The sequence below is a fragment of the Hydra viridissima genome, unplaced genomic scaffold, assembly GCF_058129835.1.
Source record: "Hydra viridissima isolate aposymbiotic clone 2 unplaced genomic scaffold, HvirCarnegie_v1 scaffold_1, whole genome shotgun sequence".
In the NCBI taxonomy this organism is placed as follows: Eukaryota; Metazoa; Cnidaria; class Hydrozoa; order Anthoathecata; family Hydridae; genus Hydra; species Hydra viridissima.
Window position 1 is genome coordinate 17,244,810 of NW_028324300.1, and position 15,818 is coordinate 17,260,627.

A 15,818-nucleotide genomic window follows, 5' to 3' on the forward strand; every position below is an offset into this window, starting at 1 on the left:
AATTCCTAAGAAAGATTACAAGTACACATCAATGAAGCACCAATATTTTTCTAAAAATATATATATTTTACATACAAATACTATATATACAAACAGTATATACTATTTCTTTTGATGATAAGCACGATAAAGTTCCGAAGAATCATAAGCCTTACTTCACGAAATTTTTACTGTTGAAGCCTGGATTTGATCCACCTCCTTCTTATTAATTGGTGATGAAATGCTAAAACAGGTGATGTTTAAACATACCTGCTGATTCCCCTTTATAAAGTCCATTGAGAACAATATTCAACTTTTTATATTTTAAAAGGTCGCTGATTTATGAGCATTTGTTTAGAGTGTATTTCATTCTTTTTATCTTTTTTTTTTTAAGAAATCTTTTAAACATTTCGTTTTGTTTTGTTTTTTCTTTTCGCAGTTGATTTTTTTTTTTTTTTTGTCATTAAAAATAATAACAAAATCTTTAAGTTTGATAAAACACTGTGCTCTCCTGAGACCGCCAGGGTAAATTTTGGTTTACTCTAATTTTTTTTGTTTAATTATTAATATTGGGTTTAGTTAAGTATTTTAAAATAATTTTTAAAATCTAAACTAACTTTTAAACATATTTTTTTTGCAAAAATAGTTTTTACCTAAAATAACATATGGAGGGGGAGGGGGTAATATGAGAGGGCGGGGATTTTTTTCAAAAATTATAGGGGTATTACACTTCTAAAACAACTTTTGTTACAAAAAATACAACTTTAAAATGAAAAAATGAGATCTTTTATGATAAAATTAAGATAAATTCTAGATTAACAATATAACATCAAGGCAATAAATGTAGCAGTTTAACATGAAATATTGAAATTCCTTATAAAATAATTCAATCATTTCAAAGTTCACAATAATTAAAAATTTTAAAAAATGAGAGAAAAGGACTACTTGAAACTGTTTATACCGAACTCAATCACACTTTTCTTAAGCTGTTTTGCATAATCATTGTGTTCCAAACGATGCTTGTATCGCTTCCATACTTGATAGTGATAGTGGTGAGCACTTTCTCCTGCCTGCTCGGCATATACACCAAGCCCAAACTGACTATGCTGAAGAAAAGGAACAAGATGACATACTAAAATATGAAATTTCCAGCTAATATTTAATTGGTAGTTAAACTTTTCCAGAAGATGAAGCTGCAGATTTTCGAAAGCTTTTTTAAAATCTAAAACTGATTCAGCAATAGAATCTCCAATAAACATGCTAAAACCTTTTGTTTTAATAATTGAAAACTTTCTAAGACAGTTAACTACAGGTTGGAGAAATATCATATTTGGTAATATAGAGGCTGCACTTAAAAGGTCAACTTCTAAATTATCTAATTTATCTAAAAGTCTCTGTGAATTATTACCATCCAAACCAGTTCCGTGGTAACCTCTAAAGATTATATAGTTCGACTTAAGCCACGAATCAAAATCAGGCCACAATGTAATTAATATTTTTACAAACATAGAAGTAATACCAATTAGAATGTGTAACTCTGGTGGAGTAATGAGATATTCCACTAAAGTTTCTTTAGGTTCATCAAGATACACAACTCTAGGAGAAATACAGTTTTTAAATTCCATCATGTGATTCTTTTTACATCCATCTTCAATGAACTTGTTGTAGTTGGTATCAATTGAACCTAAGGTTCTTTTTTTTCTGCTCTCAAGAGTACTTCACACCAGAGAATGCATACTTGCCCCTGTGACTGCTTAAACCAAATAAAGAGTTACCACATTTTAGATCAAATGCTATTGAATATTTTACATCACTCAGAGCTAGTGGTTTCAATAGTTTGCTAAGATTACCATTATGCTCTGAAACATCTTCAACTAAAGCCAAAACCAATGATCTTTTTACACCACAATCATCAAGACTTTCTGAAGTTGTATGTTTACATAGTGGGTCAAAAACATTTATAATGCATTTAAGAAAACCCTGTCCACCATCAATGGAAATCCTAGCAATAGTGCTATAAGGATTCAAACTTCTTTCATTAATCATATAAAGAATTAAATCAGAAGTATCTTTTACAAATACTAAACTACGACTTATCTCTTCATCCCCTGAAATGAATGATTCAGTTTTGACATCATAAAAATCTGAAAATACATTATGCAGCTCCTCTATCTGATTGATATATTAGGTTCTAATATTTTCTTCCCTAAATTTTGTCGCATATGTTTACAAAGTAGGTTAGTCTTTCTTTTACTCAAGTTTAGAGTATTAGAGATTTCCATTTTAGTTTCTAGAGATAACTTTTTAACGGATGTTCTGGTGCATTTATTATCAGGTGGGCCAACAACAAGAAGAAGATTGTTTCCAAAGGTTTTTAAAGGAAACTTGTCTCCAGATTTAATATCGTCTCTTTTCATTTTTATTTTGAGAATTCCAGAAGCAACTTGTTCACTGGATACATTTCCAAGACCTTCAGCCAACATAATTAGGTTTTTTACAGCTTCACTTTTACAGCAAAAGTGAGAAATTCCTTTGCCTAAATAGAAATTTAGGGTAGAAAAAACTCTGATATTATTATATTTGTAAAACATATAAAAATAATACACTAATATTTAATAAGTCTATCATAGACTATGCATTGGCTAGCATAGACTCTATGCTAAATTTAAATTACTTTTTTTTTAATAACTGAAGAAATAGTTTTTTAACTAAAATATACAAGTTATACAATATTTTTAATTTGTTTAAGGAAATCATACCTATTGTAGAAAAGCAAGAAGGACATATCTTTTTAACAATTTTATCAACGATATCTTGATTATTTGTTGTGATCTGTTCAGATATTTCACTAATATCAGATGATCTTCTGAGTTTTTGTTTGTTTATTTGAGATATTTTCTCAATCCAATCATTTAATTTTGATGTTTCACCCCTGTTCAATGCATATAAATTTGTCTTGCAAGAATTACAAATGTTTTTTGGACAACACTCTTTTTCTACATCATATTCTCTCCAAATCAAATTTTGAATGTGAAGTTGTAATGCGGGAGTTACTTTAATAAGTTTATGTGATCCTTTTCCAAAGGAAATAAAGCAACATGCACAAATTAGACATTTTTCGTCGGCCATTTTGACAAAAAAATATAAGTTTTATATGATCGCTTTTAACTGTAGTAATTATTTTCATCGGTATTGCAATAATTTGTACCAAATAGAATAGATGATGCAATCATAAAATGACGCAATTTGTTTTAGACATTTTAATTAATTAAATCTAAAATTTCTATGTTTAAAAGTTAGTTTAGATTTTAAAAATTATTTCAAAATACTTTGTTTAATCCATTAATATTAAATAAACAAAAAAATTTAGAGTAAACCAAAATTTACACTGGCGGTCTCAGGAGTGCACAGTGAAAAGCTCTCTTAACTTAAATACTGTCGCTAGGTCATACTCTTGTCTTTACATGATATAAATACTTAAAAAGTTAATTAATAAAAAATCATAATATAATTAAAATGAATCAAATTACTTTCAATTGATAATGAAAAATAAACATAAAAACCTTTGATGTCCTCCTTTTTATTAAACTTCAGTGGAAAATGCAGAAAAGCAATGCTATCTTCTTATATAACCCCATAATTTTTTGCAAAACATAAATGCAACTAACAAGTGCGAAATTACGAAAAAAAAATTTTTTTCTATTAATACATCTACTTCGCTTAATTTAATTGGAAAAGTCGCATTTGTTACGTTTGACTTTAAAAAAAACAACCAAAACATCAAAAAATTTAACCACCTACTTTTCAACCAGAAGCGATTTTTCCTCGGATTGTGTCATTTGATTGCAAAAACATTGTTTGGTGAAATCCAGGACTTTGATTAAAACCCGTCTAACAAAAACTATTGGATAGACCGGGCCCCGGTTGGCTTAAGGAATTAGTTGACTCTGTGTTTAACTTTAGATTTTTTTACCAGAAAATTTCAGAAATCACATGGAGCCTTCGTACTTAGCTAATTCAACTTCCAGTGAATTAACAGTAGCAGTAACAGTGTAGTATTACAGCATAAAGCGAAAGCCCTAATGCTACACTGCTACAATTAGAAGATAGAGCAACTTTTATGCTTTTTTACATACTTTTACTGACCTGCAAGTAGGGTAAGCAGGGCTAGTTCAGCATAGGGGCAAGTTGGGCAACTAAAATATCTCAAAAACTACGCAACAAATGACAAAACATCTAATAGATGAAATATAGGTATATATAATAGTAATACAATGCGCATTAAATGGTTGTTAGACTGCGGTCAAGTGAGATTGGATTTTTTTGCTTTTGGACCAAAAAAGTAAAAGTAAAATTTTGCTATTTTTCTTTTACATTCTTAAAAAGATATTTATCTGGCATCACTTAAGTATTGATACTTTGCCAATAGATTTGACTTTCATTAAACTTACCCAGCCAACCAAAACATATGGGTACCGTATGGGATTTGTCCGGTAATCTGGTACGGGGGTACATAGGGGCTTTTTTCGTGGGATCTGTCTGGGACCCGTATGGAAAATAAATAAAAAATCGATATTGAGGCAGATTTGAAAAAGCCATACTTAAAATCAAAATGGTTTGGCGCTTTCCGCTCTGCAATACGTGTTATTTCTTTTGTCGTATTTTGTTTAAAGTCATATTCAAAAATTGCTTATGCATTTATTTATGATTGCATTAATTCTTTTCTGTTATATTTGCAAATAATTTTCTGAAAAAAAATTTAAGGTTCATGTATCGTAAATGTGAATAAAAGAAAATTGAAAATAATGATATCAATTATATATTACATTTGATATCAAATATAATATTATATATTATTATTATATATAATATTATATATTATTAATAAATGTGAATAAATATGTATGAAAGAAAATTGAAAATAATGATATCAATTATATATTACATTTGATATCAAATATAATATTATATATTAATATTATATATTATTGTTGGAAGTCTTCCAGCAAAACAAAACAAAAACTCAAAAAAAAGCACAAAGTAAAACAATTGTTAATAATAATATTTAATTGCATTGAGGCTTAACAACTTCCAGGCTTGAAGTTGGAAATATAAGTATAACTAAATAAAAACTTAAGTCATTAAAATTATTTTTTTATTTTTTACTTATATTTGAATATCATTTTCATCATACATTAAATTATTTGTTTTGGGATTTTTTAATATTTAGTGAAATTTATTGATCAGACAATAAAAGTCTTATTATTCTTTTAAAATTTCATTATTATGTTTGAACAATTTTATTTAATCTTTGAACACCTTTAGCCACATTAAGATTAATATAAAAAAAGGATTCACGTTTCATAATTTATTTTGAAACAAAAATATCTTTTCTACGAATATATAAAGGAAATATATTTTTTAACATCTACACAGTTTCAGATTTCAATAATTTAAAAAGTACGACCCACCCTTGGTTTATGTATAAATAAACAATTTTAACTTTTCAAAAATTGCAATCTTGGTAAAAAAAGAAATTAAAAAAAAAATTCTTTAAGTGATTTCCTATAACATATAAAATTTATTATTCACATATAGTGCTACAATAAAAAAAATCAAAAATTTTGAATGTTTGATTTACCCTACTACTAGGAAATGCGGGTTCTGGGACATTGATACTTTTCCTATACTTAAGTTGAGCCCAGCCAAAGCCTGTGAAAACCCGCAATGAAGTAATAAAATTTCTTGTCAGACTCAAGGTTTTAAAAAATTTCCTAGATGGCGTCCTACCCCTAACCAAGGACTTAATCGTAGTCCATCAAGCTAAAGCAAGGCTCAGGAGCAGGTCTGTTTTTGTAATGCCCAATAGCCAAGGTACTGATTGATTCTTTATTTTCTTTGTCAACAACGCTCTTTTTAACACCTTTGCCTACCTGCCTGTTTACCAGTCATAGGGTCTTTTTGTTAGTTTGTTGCTTTGTTATTTTTAAAAAACTTTGTTTTTAAAAATCTCACCACAAGGTATTTATAACTTCTTGAAAGCCAAACCCTTCATTCAATTTTTTCAAGACGTAAAGACATAAGTGACTGCAGAAAGAAGTGTCTCCAAACTGAACCCTTTCGCTGTTATAATAAACGGGGCTTTTCAAATAATTAACCAATTCAACAAGAGGGGATTGGGCATAAGAATCGAAACTATATTTTTTATCACCGTCTTTAAACCAACACACCCAATGAAACCCACCTGTGCTTGAATCTCCCGTGTTGATAATCCCACATTCTTTTCTTCTTGACTTTTTCGGCAGATCATCTCTCATAAAAACACCTCGAAAGCTTTTTAATTTTAACCGTTTAGCAGTCTTTATCAATTGAAAGTTGGTTAGAGCCTCGTTGGGTAAAATAATTCCATCGACATCAATCATTTTTTTAAAAATTGTTAAAAATTTTATTCAAGTTTTTTCAATAGGTGAGAGAAGTTTAGAGAATAGCTCCTTAGAAGGGTATGCTTGAAAGGGTGAATTAGGTCCATGAAGCAAACCAGAACCTGCATATTTAAAACCTTTTCCATTTTTAATGAAGAGTCCATCACCTTGAGCATTTTTAGTCCATGGAGTTATAAACAATCCGTTTCCACTTACAGTCTTTAACTTCATTCCATTACCATTTTTGCTCAAGTAAACAACACCACGTCCTGCTATTTTATCGATCACAGTAGACCCAAGCGAAGAGGCAACCCCACCCAATAAACCATTAGCAAGCACTGGCGCTGCACGAGATGCGAGCATTCCTAATAAAGATAAAAGAGCTCCAGTGAAACCTCCTTCCACATTAGAGTTGTATGCAATTTGTATTTTGCTGAGTTTAAGAGTGACACCTTTTCCACAGCTGTGTGTTTTTTTAATTTTGTTAAGTTGCGCGTTAGTGATAGCGAGAACATGTTCGCCATCCAAGTCTTGATGAGAAAGTTTAATGCTTGCATCAGTTTTATCATGTATTGCTTTTTTAATTTTATCAGCTTGACCTTGCGAGATGAAAAGTTTAATGTTTTGATAATTGCTCATTTTGTTAATAGATAAAAAATTATTTATTTCACTTCTCGAATATGATATCGTATTGTAACATCTTCTCCACGAAAATCAACCAAATCTCCATTTTGATCAATGATACGAGTAACCATTGTTGAAATTTCGAAAAGTTTAACAGGAAGATAAATCAAATGCATTGGTCTCTCAATGATTTTAAAACCAGGACTAACATTTGGATAAAAGGAGTAAATGCAATTTAATTGGGTTCCATTAATATAGGACGATCCAATAACGTTGTTAACAATTCTGATGGTGTTAATGCTTGAGATTCTAACGATATGATCAGACTCGTATTCGGAATTGGAATTTAATTTTCTTTTAGTAAACCCTAAAACTGAAGAGATGCTGTTCTCCACGTTAAAGTCAATCAAATAATTCAAGCCAAGTTTAATGGTCGATTTTAAAGTATTAAGATTGATTCCAATTTGAAGGTTGTTTGAAGAGTAATTAATTTTATTTGCAATAATATAACTTCCGCGTTGAGCTGTTTTTATTGTGCTTAAAATAGACTTTTGCAAATACTTGTTGATGTCTTTAATGTCATAACTTCCATCAGGAATGATAATGTTTTCCCAATTAGCTCCGTTGTTCATGCTGTATTTGAAAGAATTATTTTTACTGTTTACATTTGGAATGCTGTTGTAAGTCTCAAGCCCGAGAAAAGCCATTTCATAACTTTTTCCTTTATCAAAAACGATTTTGTCTAAAAATTCAGTTGTAATAACACTTGATTTTCCATCTACATCGTTTATAATACCAGGCATTTTTTAAATAAGAATTATTTTTTAAATTGTTTTTTAGAAGAATAAAAATTCGTCCAATCCGCTTCGGTATTTTCCATTGTCTATTTTGGAGGATAAATCAATGACAGCAAATCCGTGAGGTTGAGACCAGCAGTACTTGCAAAACTTTTTAAATTCTTTTATTCACATGTCGCTCGAAACGTGGTCTCGATAAATGTTCTCCATGTTTCTATCGTCTTGCTTAAAGAGACAAATAAAGTTGGTATTTTCTCGGATGGTTTGTCTAGGGAGCATGAAATAATTTTGAGCGAGGTAAAAGCAGTCTACGTTAGAATGTCTTCCTCGGGTGTAGTATTTTTTGCACGTGATTTGTTTTCTATCGAGTAGCAGGTCGTCAAAGATCATCAAATTGTTTTTGTTTGAATCGCTATTTTGAGGTTCAGGTACGTCTTCTTCACTTTCGAAAAAGTGACACTCCATAATCTCGTTGTTGAAATGTTTTTGTGAAAGGTTGTCAATAACATCTTCAGGGTTTAAATTCAATTTTTCCAGTTCTTCTTTTGCTCTGAACAAACCAAGAATATCATTTTTAGAAAGTTTTTTCTCAAAGGACCTTTGAAGTATTTGATAGTCGGGTTGGTAAAGGGATTTAGCAAAGACTTGCAAGTGTTTATAATCCAGCCATCCAGGCTTGAGCAATAAATTGAGTAGCAACGTTGTTTTCCCACAACCGGACTTTCCAATGATGATTCCTTGAATGCTTCTCGGTAAAAGCTTGTTATTGTTTCTTTTAGTTTTACCAATACCAAATGATAAATTATCGATATCCATTTTTTATATTGAAACTTTTATTTATACATGTTAAAATGTATTGCGTTAAATGCAAAAGAGAAACTGAAACTATTCATTTGAAGAATGAGAAGACAAAAATTAATCAAAATATGCTCAAAGGGATTTGCGACTCTTGCGGAACGACTAAATGCAAGTTTGTTTCTTCGCATGCGCTCACAAAAGGAGGTGATTTAGTAGAATCGTTGAATAAACTGTCGAGCAAAATCAAGCTTCCATGGGCGAAATTTCCAGGAGAAATGCATATTCCTGGGATGAACTTTGCAGGACCAGGCACCAATTTGGATAAGAGATTGACTTCCACGGACATGTATTAAGAATGGAGCAAGCCGGTAGACAGAGTGGACAATGCAGCATACCATCACAATTTGGCTTATAAATATTTCAACGATCAGCAAAACAGGAATTTAGCAGACCAAATGATGCTTGAAGAGATGAACTCGATTCCCAATCCTACTCAAAGAGAAATCAACGAGAGAAAACTTATTGCTCCTGTGATTAAAGCCAAAGCAAAATTTGGATTAGGTGTGAGTGATTTGAAATGGACAGATCAGCTTGCAGAGGAGCTTCATCAACCGGTTATTCATCATTTTAAAAGAAGAAGGGTGAATGTGAATGGTGTTGATGAAATATGGGCTGCAGATTTGGTTGACATGCAATCGTTTTCAAAATTTAACAACGGCGTAAAATATTTGCTCATTGTAATTGACGTGTTTTCAAAGTATGGATGGATCGTTCCGTTAAAAAGTAAAACGGATCTTGAAGTGACTGAAACGCTGAAAAAAATCTTCGAAGAAAGAAAGTGCATCAAATTGTGGGTGGACAAAAGAAAAGAATTTTATAACAGACATGTGAGAGCGTTGGGTGTGCAATTGTATTCTACTGAAAACGAGGAAAAAAGTTGTGTCGTCGAGCGATGGAACAGAACAATGAAAGAGAGAATGTTTAAATATTTTTCAGCCAACAGCACTAATAGATACATTGACATATTAGATGAAATGGTGAAAAATTACAACAACACAAAGCACTCATCCATCAAAATGACGCCAGTTGAAGCCAGTGAAGAGAAGAATAAGAATAAGGTCTGGTGGAATTTGAATGGAAAGACGCGGCCAGAAAGAAAAGATCCAAAATTCTTACTGGGAGATCAAGTGAGAATCACAAAAAAGAAGTCCAATTTTGAAAAGGGGTATACTCCTAGATGGACTGAAGAGGTTTTTACCGTATCAAAAGTTCAGTATACGAATCCACCCACGTTTAAATAGCTGACGCTAATGATGAAGAGATTAAAGGTACTTTTTACGAGCAGGAGATGCAAAAGACGCATCAGGACATATTTAGAATTGAAAAAATCGTTCGCAAAACCAAGAGCAGATAGTTAGTCAAATGGTTAGGTTATCCTGACTCGTTTAATTCTTGGGTGGATAATAATGAATTAGTCAGTTTGCAAAAATGATCTACAAATTTATTTTTAATATGTTATAATGCATGCTCCTCACAAGTTTTTTCGAATGTTGCCTCAGCAGAAGTTCACAGTTTAGATTTGCAATTGAGGTATTTGGAAGAGAGGATTAGAGAGTTGGAGGAAAGAAAACCAAGTAACATTATTGTGTCTACGAAAACGTTGGATCATCCGCCCTATTAATACACGAACGGACAGTATGAGATTTTTGCTCAGAAAGACATTAAATTTGCTGCTCTTTCACATACAACGGTAGCTTTACCCATTGGACTGAATTTGGAGAAAGGTGTTGCAGTGGTGACATTAATGAATTAAATTACTGAGCAATTAAATTATAGAAAAAATGAAGTTATTATTTCAGAGTCTGTAGAAGTCATTATGGACGTGAATAGCAACAGCAAACAGGACGTGATTGTTAAAAAAGGTGAAAAACTTTGCAAGATTAATTATACTGATTTAAAATAATTTTATCATAATTATATTAATTTAAAACAAATTTTTCTTAATAAAAATGGAAATATTGAATGAAAAACTTTATCCAGTTCTTCCAACGGCTCTACAGATGAAGGAGGGCATAATTATCGTCTTCAAAAAATAAGCGAGATTCAGAAAGAGATGGAGAGTTAAAAAGCAAAGCGAATTCATTTGAGTAAAAAGTACCATAGCGTTTTTCGGATCATTTCGAATGTGGACAATACGATGCAAGGGCTGTGCATTGCTTTGGGTGCGACTGGAATTGGTATTTTAACAACAATTATTTCCAGCCCAACAGCAATTGCATGTGAAGACGTGGCTATTGGAATGGGTTTTTTATCCATTGTTGGAGGTCAAGTGAACAAAAAGATGGCTTTAAAAGCGGAGAAGCACGAAAAGATAAAAGTGTTGACCGAGCCTAAATTGAATACGATCAGCGAGCACATTTCGAAAGCGATGATAGACGGGAGAATAAGCGATTCAGAGTTTCAGGTGATTCTTGTTGAGCTTCAAAAATTTAAATCCATGACGGAGGAAATACGAACAAAAACCAAAAGCAACATCGATGAAGTGACTAAAGAAAACTTAATCCAAAAAGGACGAGAAGACGCCATTCAAACGTTTAACAATTTATTCAAAAAGGGGCAATAAACATTAATGTAAATCCCCCATTAATGTTTTTTTTTCCACGTATTTTAAAAACCATGTCTTTTTTTAAAATACAAGACCCGTATAAACGTGATGAAATTGTGAAAGAAGTGTTAGCAAGAAGAAAGAATATTTATCAGAGCAGCATCAACGACACCATTTCAGATGCAAATTTTCAAGCTGGTGTGAGCAAGTTGTTTCAGCCGATCATCCTAAGCAACGAAGAGATTATTAATAAAAAGGATAAAGAAAAGAAAATGCCTTTTGAAGTGAATAAAGTTGGAGATAAAATGTACATTAGGAAAATGGAGGTTGAAATGGATGGAGATGACATTATTGTTGGCGGAGAAAAGTATGAAGGAACAAAAGGTCTTTGGGAGTTGATGACTAAATTTTAAATTCCAAACAGCTATACTGATGAAGATTTGCAAAATTATGAAAAAATTTTGATGGACAGTGATGCGATAAGATCTGATTCGCAACCGCATAAACCAAAAGCTTCAAGAATACCAAAGTATCAACAACTTATTGCTCCTATTTGGGAAAAAATGATGCGTATTGAAAAAGGGAAAAAAGGTCGTGGAGTGATCTTTCTTCCCAGCGATCCAAATGCGTTGGTGGAAAAGCTTGAACTGAGCGTGGCTGCCTGGCATGCTGGGAATACAGGGTCGAGAAATGAGGCTGTTGCTATTTGCGATGAGCTGTTGAGACAAGGGGAGATTAATAAAGAGGAATATAAATCGTTAATGAAGACTATTGATAAAATTATTTAATTTTCATGAATCAAAGGATTTAAAAAGAATTTGTTTTATTTAAAAAGAAAATGCTTATTTGTAATAATCGAAGTTATGTGAAGAAGAACGTTGTCGGAGGAGGTGGAATCATTGACACGATTAAAAATTTCATAAAAAGAGCAGCTGCTACAAGCATGTCGAAAGCAATAGTGAATTTGCTTAAAAATGCTGCAAAAAGCGAAATTGGACGAAATCTGCTGCTACAGAGTTAGCTTTTTCTGCCATCTGTGCTGCTAAAGACGTAGCCATTGATAAAGGTAAAAAGACCATTGAGAAATTAAAGACTGGTTCATCCATTCAAAGTAAGAAAATGTCAAAAAAGAACGCCATCCGAATCCAAGATCTAGTGAAGATGGGTCAAGGAATGAAAATTCCATGAAGCATTCAGAACATTCGCCGCTGTTCGCCGCTGTTCAGAGCTTTACGTAAGATTCGCCGCTGTTTGCCGCTGTTCGGAGATTTATGGAACTTTACAGAACATTCGTTGCTCTGGGAGGACTTGCGCTAAAGCGAAAGTGGGACGTGCCTCCTCTTCCGTGTGTAAAATGAATTAAAAAAATTTCTTTTCTGTAATAAAAATGATAAATACCGATCGATTAATAGTGACTGAGAACCCAGAGTATGATATTGGCATTGAAAAAGTTGATTTTTTTGAGTACCTTCCAACCAATCTTGATTTAAATTCTTCAGGAACGATTACTTTTGAAATTGACTGTCAATCGATTCAAAAATTGCCATTAGAGGCTTACATTCTTATTGAAGGAGTGTTGAAAAAGAGTGATGGAACCTTTTACGAAGCTACATGACTTATGATTTGTCAGGAGAGCAAGTAGAAAGAGTTATTCATCCAGGTCAAGCCACCACCATTCTTGGGATGTTTAAATATCCTTACGGATCTCAGGTTACAGATGGTTTGAAGCAAATGTGGCTTATGGACTCATCCAATCTTGTTGGAAATTCAGGATTTAACATTAGACGAGACCATTTGTTTGCAGACACTACATCCGTTGGTGCATTTTCGTTCAGGATACCTTTGAAGCACATTTTTGGTTTTTGCGAAACCTATGAAAAAGTTGTTTATGGGTTTAGACACACCATCACCTTTGCAAAGAAAGAATGCGATGATGCGATTTACAGAGCGGAGAGCGATAGTGCAGGGATGATTGATCTTAAAAAATTCAGACTTTATATGCCTCGCGTTGAATTAGATGTTTCGAGAAAGACTGAATACATGAGTTTAATGACTAAAAAGATTCCCATTCAAGTGGCTTATAAATCAAACCCATTCAAGTGGCTTATAAATCAAAAAGTGTGAAAGACAGCTTATTCCAGCAGGTCAAACAGAATTTACCTGGTCGTTTGGTAGAATCACGGACAAAAGCGTTCCAAGATTTATCGTGTTTGGACTTCAGACGAACAGATCTTCTAGTCAAACTGTCAATCGGTCTATATTCGACCATTGTGATGCTAGCAATTTTTACGTGACCGTTAATGGAATAAAGTATCCAAATTATAATTACGACTTGAATTTTGGAGAAAAGAAAGTGGTTATGGCTTATGCGGATGCGTTCTCTTTTGATGAAAAATATTATGGAACCGATGAACTTGTTTGTCAATTTGGACTGACCTTGTTTGAGTATATAAAATTGTATCCGTTGTTCTTTGTTGATATCAGCAAGCAAAAAGAAAGAGTGGCATCAGAAACAGCTGAATTGGTGGTAAACCTTAAGTTTCGAACAGCGACTGTTGCAAACACTGTTATTTTTGCAGTGGTTATTTCTGACAAGATGCTTAAATTTGTTTCAGACGGAACTGCCATGACTGCTGTTTATTAAGATGCTTTTTTAAGATCCTTTAAATCCTGGAAAATCATTAAGTGATTTTTTAAATTCTTTTCGGGAAGTTTAAAAAAAATTGAGTTGACTTAAAAAAAAATCTTGGTATAATAAAATGAGATATACAACATCGTATTTGAAAAATTTGCTGAATGAAAACGGTGTTTCAAAAACGGCGGAGGATTTAGTAACGTTGCTGATGCTTGCGGTTGAAAATAATTTGATTAGTAAAGATGAGATTTTAGGAAGAGCAAAAGAAAAGAAAATACGTGAAATAAAAGAAAAGAAACCAACCGATCCAAAATGGGAATGGCTTCGTTTTGTTAAGAAAAAGCCCATCACTGTGAGAATGACTAACATTGAAACGGGTGAGGTGACTGAATACAAGTCTCTTTACAAAGCGATGGTAGGGACTGGTCGTGGATGGGGATATTTGGAGCGTCGAGATGGAAAGGTGGACAATGGAATCAAGATTGACTTTTTAAATTCTGAAAAGCTTGAAAAACGTAAAATGCTGCAAAATTGATTTTTTAACTTTAAACATGTTAAAAAATTGACATAAATAAAAATCTTGGCGTAAATAAAAAGATGGAAAACATGCAAAAGGATGATCTTTTGAATGCCCTTGATGAGTCTTGATAAGTCTTGATGAGTCTTGATGAGTCTTGATGAGTCTTGATGAGTCTTGATGAGTCTTGACGAGTCTTGATGAGTCTTGATGAGTCTTGATGAGTCTTGATGAGTCTTGATGAGTCTTGATGAGAGCTTTGGGCTAACTTCTGATACGACTAAATCAAAAAGTTTGCTTAAATTTTTAAAAAACGTAAAAAAACTTCCAAAGGAACATCGAATCATTTTCAAAGAAATGGTTGAAGTAGCACTTTTTGAAGAAGTGATCAAAAATATCAAAAATGACATTGATCTGCGTAATAAATTCCTTATCGGAACAAATTGGAAACTAAATGCTAGTGGTTGTAATAATTGTCGTAAAATCATTGAACATATTAGAGAGATTAAAAATATGTATTCACGTCTTTCTAAATAATTTTTTAAACCTGCAAAAGTTGATGAAAATAAAAAAATTGATTTGAATAAAAATAAATTCCATCGAAAATTGAAAAGATGGGTAATATGCAAAGTAAATTTGTCGCTGATGAATTTTTTGGTGGAGATGGATTGTGCAAACTAATTGAGAAAAAAATAGAGTTGACTAAGGAGAGAAAAATTTTGATAATAAAAAGAAAAGTGTTGGCAGAGGAAAGGGAAAAATTATTCCCATGGAGAGGGATTGCAAAAAGAGAGTCGTTAGAAAAAATAGATGAACTAGAAATGGAAATATCTATGGCAGAGGAAGAAGGAGAAGGTTTTGAAAAAATTGAAAAGTTAAATGAGGAGTTGGAAGAAGAAAGAAGAAAAATTTTGGCATGTGAGGAAATAAGAAAAAATTTGACATGTGAAGAAAGGAGAAGAAAGTTGGCTGAAACAAGAGTGTTGGCTAAAATAGAAAAAGAGTTGGCAGAAGAAAGAAAAAATTTGGCAGAAAGAAGAAAAGAGTTGGTGGAAAAAATGAGAGAGTTGAAAAAGGAAGGAGAAAATGAAGTTGATAAACTCATTGAAAAAATCAGATAGCAAAGCAAAATGTTTGAAAAGATTTTCAATCTCAAATGTAGGGTTTGTGAAAATTTGTGTAGACCGTTGATGAAAGATGAGCTTAAAAATAAATACATGCCAGTTCATAAAATGATTCAAAACCTTTCCCTTGACAGAATTCAGATGATCATGAAATTAATGGAAATTCCTAAGGATCAAATATGTAAAAAAGACGAATACAAGATTAAAAAACTTCTTCGTGGCAACCTGTATTATCTGAATGATTTATTAATAGGCATGTCAACAAAATTTTTTGAAAAATATGATGAAGAAGAAGACATGTTTATGAGTGACGAACA

The 15,818-nt window shown here is 32.2% G+C and overlaps 1 pseudogene across 1 annotated transcript; it reads right to left on the reverse strand.

The window, feature by feature from the left end:
- Window positions 1-749: 749 nt before the first annotated feature.
- On the reverse strand, window positions 750-3,340 carry LOC145190348 (uncharacterized; annotated as a pseudogene). Its single transcript, XR_016453749.1, has 2 exons — window positions 2,739-3,340; window positions 750-2,515 (listed from the first exon to the last, which is right to left on the reverse strand). The product of XR_016453749.1 is annotated as an uncharacterized LOC145190348 (transcript).
- Between the last annotated feature and the right edge of the window lie 12,478 nt (window positions 3,341-15,818).